This window comes from Octopus bimaculoides, chromosome 10 (assembly GCF_046866305.1).
Source record: "Octopus bimaculoides isolate indiv1 chromosome 10, ASM4686630v1, whole genome shotgun sequence".
NCBI classification, from domain to species: Eukaryota; Metazoa; Mollusca; class Cephalopoda; order Octopoda; family Octopodidae; genus Octopus; species Octopus bimaculoides.
Window position 1 is genome coordinate 63,329,824 of NC_142937.1, and position 12,500 is coordinate 63,342,323.

The following is a 12,500-nucleotide window of genomic DNA, read 5'->3' on the forward strand; positions in this document are numbered from 1 at the left end:
TCTCACTGGTATTGTAGAGCAACAATACAGGGTGGTTCAAAGAGCCCCACATAGGATCTTGACTTACCCTTACAAACTAATATCCAATGCTTTCCTCCAGGTCTTGCTGTTACTCTAAAGTTGCATAGTTTAAGCAGGGTTAGGCAAAGTGAAAGCAGTACCACACCCGTCTCTCCTTTGTCTTTCTAAGAATAATAACAAGTGTGCAATACTAAATAGGTCAACAAAGTGCAAACTCATAGAAACTGATATTCATTCAAAGCAACATGATTTGTGCTATTTGGGCTGATAGTAAATAAATTTGTATCAATGAATTATGTATTGATATATCAAATATATTTATAAAACTTCTAGCAGTTTGAAAAGCCTAAGAGTAGAGAAAATTTAACCAAAAATCCTATTTATTAAATGAACACGTGTCCCTTACTCTCAAAACAATCCCATGTTTTTCATCATCGTCTTTTAGTGACTCACCATTATAAATACTATAACCATTACCCTCACATCTGCTTTTCAATGTCGGAAAGGGTAAAAAGAAAATATATGCAATACAGCATCTCAAATGCTTGCTCTAAGTCACTATACTTAGGTGTGTGTGTGTGTGTGTGCATAACCATATGTGTGAAATAGTATAAACATGACTATAGTACTTATCCAAACATACATACAATTAGTAGGGAATTTTACTTAATATAAGACAGCTCAATAAGACAACAACTATACCTCTCTTTAAACAGTTGCAAAATAAGCATCATTTTTCTATATTAATGTTAGGGTTTATCTTCTCTGGAAAGTCATAATAAAATGACTTCCCAGAAGTATGTCAATCTACATACAGGCTATTGTATCCAAAAATATATCAACATCCTTCAAACAAACTCTAAATCCAGTTAACCTAACATTCTGTTGTGCAGAGAAGCCAAAGTGTATGCACACCCTTATACATACATATCAAAAACAGAAAAATACACACACACTCACTGACTGACCATAAAGTACATATGAAGGGGGTTATTATTTAGTCCCAGATCGAGATGAGAAAAACAATTACAAGCAAAGCCATTCTAACTATGACCCTTCCATCTTATTTTTCAGGTACACTGAATTTAGGATTACATCAACATATGCCTTTTATTTTCATTCTATCTTTTACTTGTTCCTGCCATTAGACTACGACCATGCTGGGGCACTGCCTTGAAGAATACTTAGTTGAATGTATTGACCTCAGTACTTGGTACTTATTCTTCTTATGCCTGGCACTAATTCTATTAGTCTCTTTTGTCAAACTGCAAAGTTATGGAGACATAAACATACCAACATTGTTTGTCAAGCAGTGGTGGTGGATAGACACAGACACACATATATATAGGATGGACTTCTTTCAGTTTCCTTCAACCAAATTCACTCATACTGCTTTGGTTGCCCCAAGGCTATATAGTAAAAGACGTTTGCCCAATGTCTCACATAGTGGGACTGAACCTAGAACCAATGTGGTTGGGAAGCAAGCTTCTTACAACACAGCCGTGCCTTTTTTTTTTTTTTCCTCTCCTTTGATGGTAGGGTGCGATTCGGGTGAGATTTTGCAACTATTTCTAGCAAGTCCAGAGACTACATAAGGACTCCTTATCCTTCACAAATTCAACACAGTTTAAAAATAAAAGGATCAGACCATTCAACTCTGAAGAAACAAAAGACTGTGCTCATAATTAGATTTTCTATGACTTTATTTCCCCTTACCACAAGTCTGTGTGTGTGTGTGTGTGTGTGTGTGAGGGAGGGAGTGAGTGTGTGTATGTGTATAAATATGCACACACTCATAACCTACTTTGATATTCACCCACAGATATTTCATCACTCGTAATTTCGTTCAACCAACACACCTGCGTATATGTATGACTGTATACATTGTATATACATGTCTGCCAGTGTTACGGAACTGCAACAAGAGGTGTAAAACAGTGACTCTCCACAATTTTTTTATTTTTCCTTTGCCATATTTCCTTACTTCTTAGTTCCCCCACCTCACTGCGATTTCCCCCCCCCCCCCGGTTCCACGTATACCAAAAAATAGTAGTCTTGTTTACATCATAATTTATTGCATAACATTAAACAACCTTGCATTAATTTTAACATCTACATCCTTTAAAAAAAAAATCAACATGAAGGAAAAATAAATCTAGTGAAAACAATGAGAATAATAATAAAACATTTTACAACCTAGAAACAAACTCCTTTGCAGAATCCCAAAATTTCATCGCTACCACCATCCCCTACCAGCACACACACACATACACACACGCAGAGTAGATATTTCTACTAGGTCAAGAGTTACAAGTCTCAAACAATATTAACTTAATTACATTTATGACATCATCATCATCATCATAGGTTTAGCATCCACTTTTCCTTGCTCACATGGGTCAGGCAGAATTTTTTGTAGGTGGATTTTTTCCATGGTCGGATACCCTCCCTGTCCCCAACCCTCACCTGTTTCTCTGATAAGGTAATATTTTCCCACTGACTAGACATCATTGATGTCAAGGCAAGAAAATAATAGATACACATACACATAAATACACACAAACACATATATACACAAACATTTTTTTTTTTCTATAGTTTCAGCTGAAAGCTGCAGCCATACATTCTTACATACAGATGTACTTATATACATACATTCATATATATAGTCAATTTAAAATAAATGAACAATGAAATTAACAATAACAGACAACAACAAGACGAGCACAAGGATTGTATTAGTTTGATGCTCAATAAAAAAGAGGGTCTCTGACGTTTCAAGCATAGTTCTTCATTGGAAATAAGAAGGAAAAGGCACAGAATGAAAAGAAATTACCAACAGCACACCTGTGTAGTTACATTGCTGAAGTGACCAGAAGTATATAGACATACATTCTTACAATGGGCTTCTTTCAGTTTCTCTCTACTGAATCCCAATCACAGCTCTTTGGTTGGCTCAGGACCATAGCTGAAGACACTTATCCAAAGTGCCTTGCAGTAAGACTGAACCTGCAACCATGTTGTTGGTACAACAAACTTCTTACCATAAACCATACCTAGGCCTATAATGATAAAGCCATTCTCAACCAAGAGACAATTTCCTTGTAGAATCTGAAAAGTTCCCACTTGCCCAGAAAAAGAAATTTTTATGAGGGTAAGAGTTTGCAAGTCTAAATGAGTATCAGCTTAATAACTATATCGGAAACTGTTAGCCGAATATTTAATAATGATACAAGAAAGTGTGTCAAGAGGAAAGGAAGGCAGGCGCTCAGTAAGGTGTATTACAAATGTAGATTTGACTTTCAAAGTAAATTTACTTTAGTTACATCTTTTAAACCTCTGTGGCTGTGTGGTAAGAAGCTTGCTTCCAGATTCAGTCCCGCTCACTGCATGGAACCTTGGGCAAGTGTCTTTTACTATAACCTCAGGCTGATCAAAGCCTTGTGAATGGACTTGTTAAACAGACACTAGAAGAAGCCCATCGTATATGTATGCATATATCTATGTGTGTGAGTATCTTTGTGTGTGTTTGTCCCCCACCACTGCTTGACAACCAATGTTGGTGTGTTTACATCCCTGTAACTTAGCAGTTTGGCAAAAGAGTCCGATAGAATAAGTACCAGGCTTAAAAACAAATAAGTACTTGGGTTGATTTGTTAGACTAAAAATTCTTCAAGGCGGTGCCCCAGCATGGCCACAGTCTAATGACTAAAACAAGCAAAAGATAAGAGAATAAAAGAAGACATGGATAATAAAACAATTTCCAATTCCCCCGACAAAATACAACAGAAATATTTATTATCCACCGACTACCAATCAATACAAATGAAATCAAACAAATCTATTGATTAGACTTAAGATAAATAACCCTTTATACTACAACCACAAGGCCTGAAATTTTGAGGGGAGGAGTACTAGTTGATTACGGTGACCACAGTGTTCAATTGGTACTTATTTCATTGATCCAGAAAAAGATGAAAGATGAAGTCGGCCTTGGCAGAATTTGAACACAGAATGTAAAGAACCAGAAAAAGTGATGCTAAGCATTTTGTCTGACATGCTAACAAGTCTGCCAGTCAGCAGATTAAGACTTATACAGTAACAAAGAAAAAAAAAAAACAAAAGGAAAAAAAGAGACATTTTCATCTGACCAAAATAAAAGGGATTGATTTAACAACGAATGCATTATTTTAGTAGACCAAAGTATATTACTGGTTCTTACTAAATACACATTTCAGCTACCTGGAATAGATGTACCGTAAACTCAGTTTGAACTTGGAATATCAAAGCAAGAAACTAAATTCAGTCACGCATACACTTTAGATTTTATCAATTCTCTATCCTAGATAGATAGATCGATTCCATGTTTAGCAATGACTAAAAGAGATTATATATTCCCACACACCCATACACACTTACAAATATAAATATGTATGTCCACACACAGCACAAACACACTAAATATATATTTGTGTGTGTGTGTGTGTGTGTGTGTAATGTCAACAATCTGGATATTAAAGTTTCTGATCTAACAAAATTTTGACACACTTTATCAAAATTAAAAATAAATATTAAAAATAAGATTAAAGGAGAATAATCTTGCGTCACATGAAAGTCAGAGCATTTTTAGCTACAGTCTTCAATAATGTTCACATCCATTTACATATTTGTACACACACACATATACATATATACACACACACACACACATAGATATACATATATACACATGTAGAAAGACAGATATGCACATGCATACACACATATATACCTACACATATGTACAGGCATATACATATATACATACATATATATATATATATATATATATACACAATAGATATACACATATATACATATATACACAAATATGTACAAAAATACTATACACATATGTAAACATATTTCATCATCATTGTATATATATATATATATATATATATATATAGTTTGAAGTGCTTTAGCATGAAACTCTCAGTTAATATGAAATATTATACATACTCTGCTCCATGTACTGAGTTCACTTTCCCCGTTTGTACACACACTTTCATGTGTGTGTGTGTGTGTGTGTGTATATATATATATATATATATATATATATATATGTATATATATATATACACATGTATACATACACAGACACACATACACACAAATATATATATCAATGCAGATATTGATTGAGCTAAAAAGAAAAACATTGAGGAAATGGTTTGGGAGAAGAATATAAACGATTAGAAAAAATAAATAAATCAAGTTCCATGTCCCTTTCAAAGTAAACCTTATCACTTATAAACCATCCTCCTCACACCATTCATATTACTTTGCAATTTTTACAACACACTAAAATTAGCATTGAAGAAAATTTTCTGGAATACAATTCAAAAGCAGTTTGGAATGCAAGTGGTTGAAAAGATAGAGGTGAGGGGAGTTGAAAGGTGAGGAAAAGAAATGGCTTTAAATATTAATGGTTAGAAATGGAATGATGAATAGATAAAGGCAAAAATGAGAATTTCATAGACACTCAACATAAATTTAAAAGCTGATATGATGCTTAAGAGAGTTTAGAAAGATTTTTTTTTTTAAGTAGAATTTTAACAGACAAATCCCAGTGTAAAAAAAAAAAGGAAACAAATAGAAAAAAAATATTAGGAAATATAAGGAAAGTATTTTCTTTATAACTTAGGGAAAGCATGATTCTAAGAAATACAATATAGTGAAAGACATCTTTGGACTTGATAACATATTTTAAAGATATCAAGATTACTTAGACAAACACTGCACTCATTCTAAAATTCTAAAATAAGGTGGGTGATGGAGGATGGAAGTGGGGGAAAGGGTGGGGGGGAGCTTGTTGAGATTTCATTCCTAATAGAAAAAAACTTAAAGAATGTTTGTCGATTGAAAAATGAAATAAAAAAAAACAAAAAACATCAATGAAAATATATATATATATGGTTTTCTGAGATTCATCACTTCAAGAATTAGAATTAAAATAGATGTTGATAATATGAAGTTATCACTGAACAAATGGGTGGCAGACCGAAAACGGAATTAAAGAAAACACTGCTAGTTTGTCCCATAACAGTGCTTCTCGTAAGTGGGGTGCTGTGCAGACCCTTACTGGAAGTAGTCAACAAAAATTGAAAAAAAAAAGAGGTAGAAAAATAGCCGGGTTTGTAAAAATGAAGATGGCTTTAAACTTTTTAAACCTGTCCAACATCGTGGTGAAGAAAGAAGAATGACAATATTCGATGGCATAAAAGACAGCACGGGGTATTAGATGCACCTCAATTTCAGCAACACAATATGCAGGAAAGAAGTTGTTTTCAGAGCATTAAAGTCAAACTTCCCAAATAGGACCAAGTTGATTTCTTGAGACGGTTACTTGGAAAGAAAGTGGGTCTTACATACTATCAAATTTGGTTAATGAATCTAAGCTCTAGTTAAGTCTTCTCGTTAACAAAGAGAGGAGATAAAACTAGTTTCATTAATCTTGTATCTTTTTATAATTTCTTACTTGTTTCAGTCATTAGACTGTGGCCATGCTGGGGCAGTGCCTTGAAGAATTTTTAGTTGAATGAATAGACCCCATTACTTATTTTTCGCTTTTTTTGAAGCCTGGTATTTATTCCATCAATCTCTTTTGCCAAACTGCTAAGTCATGGGGTGCAAGCACACCAATGCCAATTGCCAAGACACAAACACACACAAGCTTCTTACCACACAACCAACCATGCCTGCACCTATGTATTTTTATTTATTTAGTTTTTGTTTTGTAGAAAGACTAGTATTGTCTGAGAACCTCTGATGTAAGTCACTGGATTGCTGTTGGGGCAAGATATTGCTGAAGATTTTAGTCAGACAAAGATACACTAAAGAAAACCTAACTCTAACCTGGTGTCTTCTAATATTTTTAAGGAGCCTCATTCTAGCAAGGGTTATTTAAGGTGTTGTTTTCTGTTGATTATATCATAGTGTTGTTCATAGAATATGAACCATGAAATCATCACCTGATAAAGCTAACTGTCAACTTGGACAGCTGCAACATAAATTGAAGCAGTGGTAAGCTTACAGATGACCATTTTACATAATCATCAGAATTACTATTGAATAAGTTCTATGGAGTAACCTAAAATATCCAGTTTATAAAAGACATTTTTAATAGTCAAAATTAAATTATTCCAAGACAGAGTATATAAGACAGCATGCACTAAATATGTTCCAAAATTATATAACAAAATCTTGAAAGTTAAGAATTATAGAAAACATCAAATAGTTTATGCCAATTTATATTTTTGTTTCCTTTCAAGTCTGTAAAATATATTTTTTTTTAATTCAAAAAATGACGATTACAAAATGAAAAAACTGACTGGTTTCTATGTCCCCGGAAGAGAAAACAGTGTTAATATCAATAAAGTAAAATGTGAATGGATCACGCAATAACATTATTATAGACTGGTAATGCTAATGATATCTAAACAGACTTGAGATGTCCATCTGTCTAACACACCAGTTGCTTGCTTGTATCACTAGTTATTATTACTTTCAGCAGTGGCCCAGCGCTGTGTGTGTGTGTGTGTGTGTGGTGTGTGGACAATGTCTGCATGTGAATGAGTGCGTGTATGTTTCAGACAGTCACAGACAGACAATGAAAAAGAAAAAGAAAAAGAAAAGCAGCAGTAGTAGTATAGCATTTGTTCAATGGTAGGCACAAGTTTACGATCGGTACCATGTGAATGAAATACTTATACACAAAAGCACAATAGTAGATAAAATAATAATAACAGTAATAATTATAAAGACCGAAGCAATAGATGTGTAACAAAAAAGTGTATACGCCTATGTGTGTATGTGTGTGTGTAGAAGAAAAACAAATGAAGTAAGTTAAGCGGATTGTGCTTTCGTCTCGTTTCTCCAGCACATGCAGCCTCACATCATGCCGTACATACACTTCTACTGCATAAGTCGAAGACCATCATGACAGGTAGAACCAACTACTAACAAGCAACAAACACTCGGATAACTAAGTACAAATGAGCTAGCCAACAGAGCTCTTCCATTGTCCAGTATGTTATAAAGGTGGTGGTGGTCAGTCTTGTTATGTGTTGGAATGTTATTGTCATTTTAAGGATATTTAACGACAGCCGGTGCTCTATGTTTTATTAGTGGTAGTCAATCAACATGAAGTTAAAGCAGAAAAAAAAAAGAAACAAGGGAAGAACCAATATAGACTCGAAGACACAGTCATTTAGCCATATACACACACATGGAAGCAGTTGTATTAGTATTGCTATAACTAAGTCGGCTTAGTATAGGTACATGCTATAATAAAAGACTTTATATCGGGTAGAGCGACGTGGAAGAGAGATGTGGGGTGGATGTAGCGAGAAGGCGATGACAGAATACAAAGAAGGCACAACACAGACAGATAATGAATAAAAGAAAAGGGATGGGTGGTGTGTGTGTGTGTGTGGAGAGAGAAGGAATGAGTGCTCACAAGAAACAAAGAAAGGCACCAGATGCAAGAATCAACAAAGAAATAAGAAGCAAAAAAGAAAAAGACAAAAAAAGAAGAGTATGAAAACCTGTCAGCGTGTACATTTGATTTCATGATGTGAAGAAGATTAGGATGGAACAGAAGTAGATAAGGCTGGGAATAAACTGCAAATTCCCAAGAAGGCTTGAAATAGTAAAAATACTGTTCAGTGTATTATAAGTGGAAAGCCGGTAGTCAAAGCAACAGTTATTGATTATTTTAAAATATTCTCGGCAAATGTTCTAAGAAAATGACCATTCCCCTCCACCCACTTTTTAAAAATTTCATCTCGCTTTCCCATTTGCTTTTCATTCGAGCACATTGGCATGTGTGGATTTAAACAGTATTTGAAAAAAACTATATATACAGGCATGTATGTACGTATGTATACTCACATATTACATATATATATATATATATATAAACATATAAATACACACACATACATATATATATATACATGTATATATACATGTATATTCACATAGACACATATTTCTCTATGCGTCTCATGGTAGTTTGTTAACAATTTAGCTCTATGTAGTTTTAAAATTATGAAGTTAAGCACTAATAAAGGCCGATGCAATTAGAAAAAAGACAGTAATGCAGAAAGATGCGGACACTTGATCTAAAGACAATGAGCATATGGAAATAGTACATTGTTTTAGGCTAAATTAAATAAACAACAGCCTTAACATTAAGTGTATGTGTGTTTATATATATATATATATATATATATATATATATATATATAGATAGATAGATATATGTGTGTGTGACATCACATCAAAGGTATTGGAAAGATATCAAACACAGCGTAGGTAGCATTTCATACTGTACTGAAAATTTCCCTAAACACACATATATACATACATACACACACATATATGTGTGTGTGTATATGTGTATATAGACGTGTGTGTGTGTGTGCATATATATATATGTGTATATATATATGTACATAGACATATGTGTGTGTATATGTATGTATACATAAATACATACATATATATATATATATATACATATATATATATGTATATATATATATGTATATATACATGTAAGTATATATATGTAAACATGTATATATGTATGCATATATATGTATATCTGTATGGATATATATGTATGTGTATATATATGTAAATATATATACATGTGTATATATATATGTGTGTGTATACACATACGTATGTGTTTATGAACATGTATCTGTACATGTTTACATATATGTAAATATGTACGTGCATATGTTTGTGTGCATGTATATATATATATATATATATATATATATAATCCAATGAAAAAGGACTCAATACAATGAAGTAGAATCATAAAATGAAACTTACTGTCAAACTTTCCAAACTGACTCAGAGTAGCAATTTGCAAAGTTTCATTAACGTGTGTTTATTATATATACATATATATATATATATAATTATATATATATATATGCACATGTATACTTATATACACATACATGCATGTATTATATATATATATATATATATATATACACACACACACACATATCTGTATACACAGGAATATATACATATATACACACACAGACATATATATATATATATGTACATGTGTGTATACATTTTTGGTTGCAGATAAGAAAAGAGCAATATATGCCGTGTCGTAGAAAGTAGGGAGAATAATTTTTGATCTGCTATAAAACAATGGATAGCAAGTATATCACAGGACAAATGTGTTGGTTACAAAAAAAAAATACACAAAAAGAGGAAGTTATTAATTTATTGAAATTAGAACTGGTAAAAAGGATTCCCACTGCAAGACGGTTTACAAGATATGTAGAGAGAAATTATAATATCCTACACAGAAATCCAAAATTTTTTTGCAAGTGATGGCCACAATAATTTATAATAATAGGTAATAGAGCGATATTTTACTAAATTAATGAATAGGTAAAGAGGAAACTAAAGTAACAGCGAAGATTGTAGGGTATGATAGAAATGATTGAGGATCTTACGGAGTATAAAAATATAATTCTTCAGAGATCTGGAAAGCTTTAAATAAGAGAATTTTAAAATACTTTCCCTACATATAATTCTATTTCGTTATATAGATACCGGTGTTATTATTTCACAACTTCTGGGTTCAAATCCCGCCGGGGTCGATAAAATAAAGCACCAGTCAAACGTTGGATCGATTTAATTGAAGAGCCTCCTCCTACGAAAAACTGCTGGCTTTGTGCCTAAATTAGAAGCAATTATTTAGGTTGGTGGGCATGGCAGAATCGTTAGAGCCTCAGACAAAATACCTCGTGGTATTTTCTTCAAACACTTTATGTTCTGAGTTCCAATCAGGCCGAGGACAATTTGTCTTACAGCCCTCGGTGTCGATGAAATGAATTACCAGTCAAGTAGTATCAACTAAACCCACCTTCCTTCAACAATTAAAAACAATTATTTCAGAAGTTCCATCTAGCGCGAAGTTGTTTATGCAATCACATCTTGATTATATAGTGTATGGCGTAAATGAAAATAATAATTGCAAAGACAGACATAGGTATAAATGTAGATGTACAAAGGGCTTCGGTAGAGTAATCTAACAGAAATATTTTAATGATTTAGTGGAAAAGAACGAACTTTAGAGTCATCACTGCCAAAGGGTAAAGTTAAAATATAAAACAAATTAACACAAAGAAAATGTCAGTTGAAGAAATTGGTGTAAACTTACGCAGGTTTTGAATATTAGTAAAATAATTAAGCTGAATGCCCACGGAGTCAATTTAAATGATGAAATGAACAGAGAAGTACGAAGGTTTATTACAGTGCCATGAGATGTGAAGGGACAAGATACGACAATGGATTGCTGTCCTTTTGCAAATTGTGAATCCAGGTTTATGAAAATAGACAGACATGATATAATTTTATTTTACATTTTAAAGGTAAAGTTCACTTTCTGGAAGGTGAGGGTTTTTTTTTTTAAAGGGTTTCATTTAAAATGTTTTGAGTGATTAGATTAGACGAAAATTCAGTTCCTTAAACATTAGACTCTAAGATATTTAACCTTCTTTCAGAATGTCTGGAAAGCCAGGTCAACGGCCTTTTGTTTATTCAATACGAGCTTTCAACATATAAAAATAGTAACAATATCGGTCTCTCAAGCAGTAAATAAATCGTAATGTAATAGATAAAACAACTATTGTTTTCATGCAATACTAGATATAATATAATGGACATGTGAGAAAAATGTTAGGTTTAGACTTTTTCAACTTTCCCACCTGCTTTTAATTGTCAATGATCTAATAGACAGTGATGTAAGAAAACTCCAAACTGTAAACTGCCTTATCTAGCCATCTCAATAGTTCTGAATTTCGGTGATTCCTTTTTACTTATAACATACTTTCAGATCTTTTTACCTAATCATGCATACAATACGAAGTGAAGTTATATGGAGGGACAAAATGAGAAAACTTTATAAGAAACATGAATAAACAGTCTTACTGAGGTAAAACAGGACACAAAATGATCTCAAACGTTTTCTAGGTCTACTAATTCATACATATACCAAAATCGATGCACATTTTAGGTGAAACACTATGTTAGTAGAACTTGTAGAACAACAGGAATGTGTAATATAGACCACCATGGATATTGATTACGAAATCTTAGGATAAAAACAGGATTGCAATTTATTTTTTAAACAGGTTTAAGGAGAAATAAGACGCAGTCCATATGGAACAAAACCCAAACTACACAAAGTTAATTAAAAAACCACTACAAAAACTTAGTCTTGGCTATAGCCTTCAAACAACTATTTTGCACTTGCAGATAATAGTTGCATAATAAAACTGCATATACAGACAGGTTAAAAGATGGGAAAGACAGAAATGCTTCTTTTTTTTTTTTTAAGTATTTGGTGATAAAAAGTTTTACAAGCAACAGGTTTTACGAATGTGTGT

The 12,500-nt window shown here is 32.9% G+C and overlaps 1 protein-coding gene across 10 annotated transcripts in view; it reads right to left on the reverse strand.

The window, feature by feature from the left end:
* The window catches only part of LOC106884059 (uncharacterized), a 282,957-nt gene that overhangs the window by 222,372 nt on the left and 48,085 nt on the right, over positions 1–12,500 (reverse strand). Inside the window, exon 2 of one of the 10 annotated variants that reach the window (XM_089358721.1) lies at positions 11,273–11,407. The exons of the other annotated variants lie outside the window; for them this stretch is intronic. The gene's annotated coding sequence lies outside the window, so the exon portion shown is untranslated. The remainder of the gene's footprint in view (positions 1–11,272; positions 11,408–12,500) is intronic. 10 annotated transcript variants of the gene reach the window in all.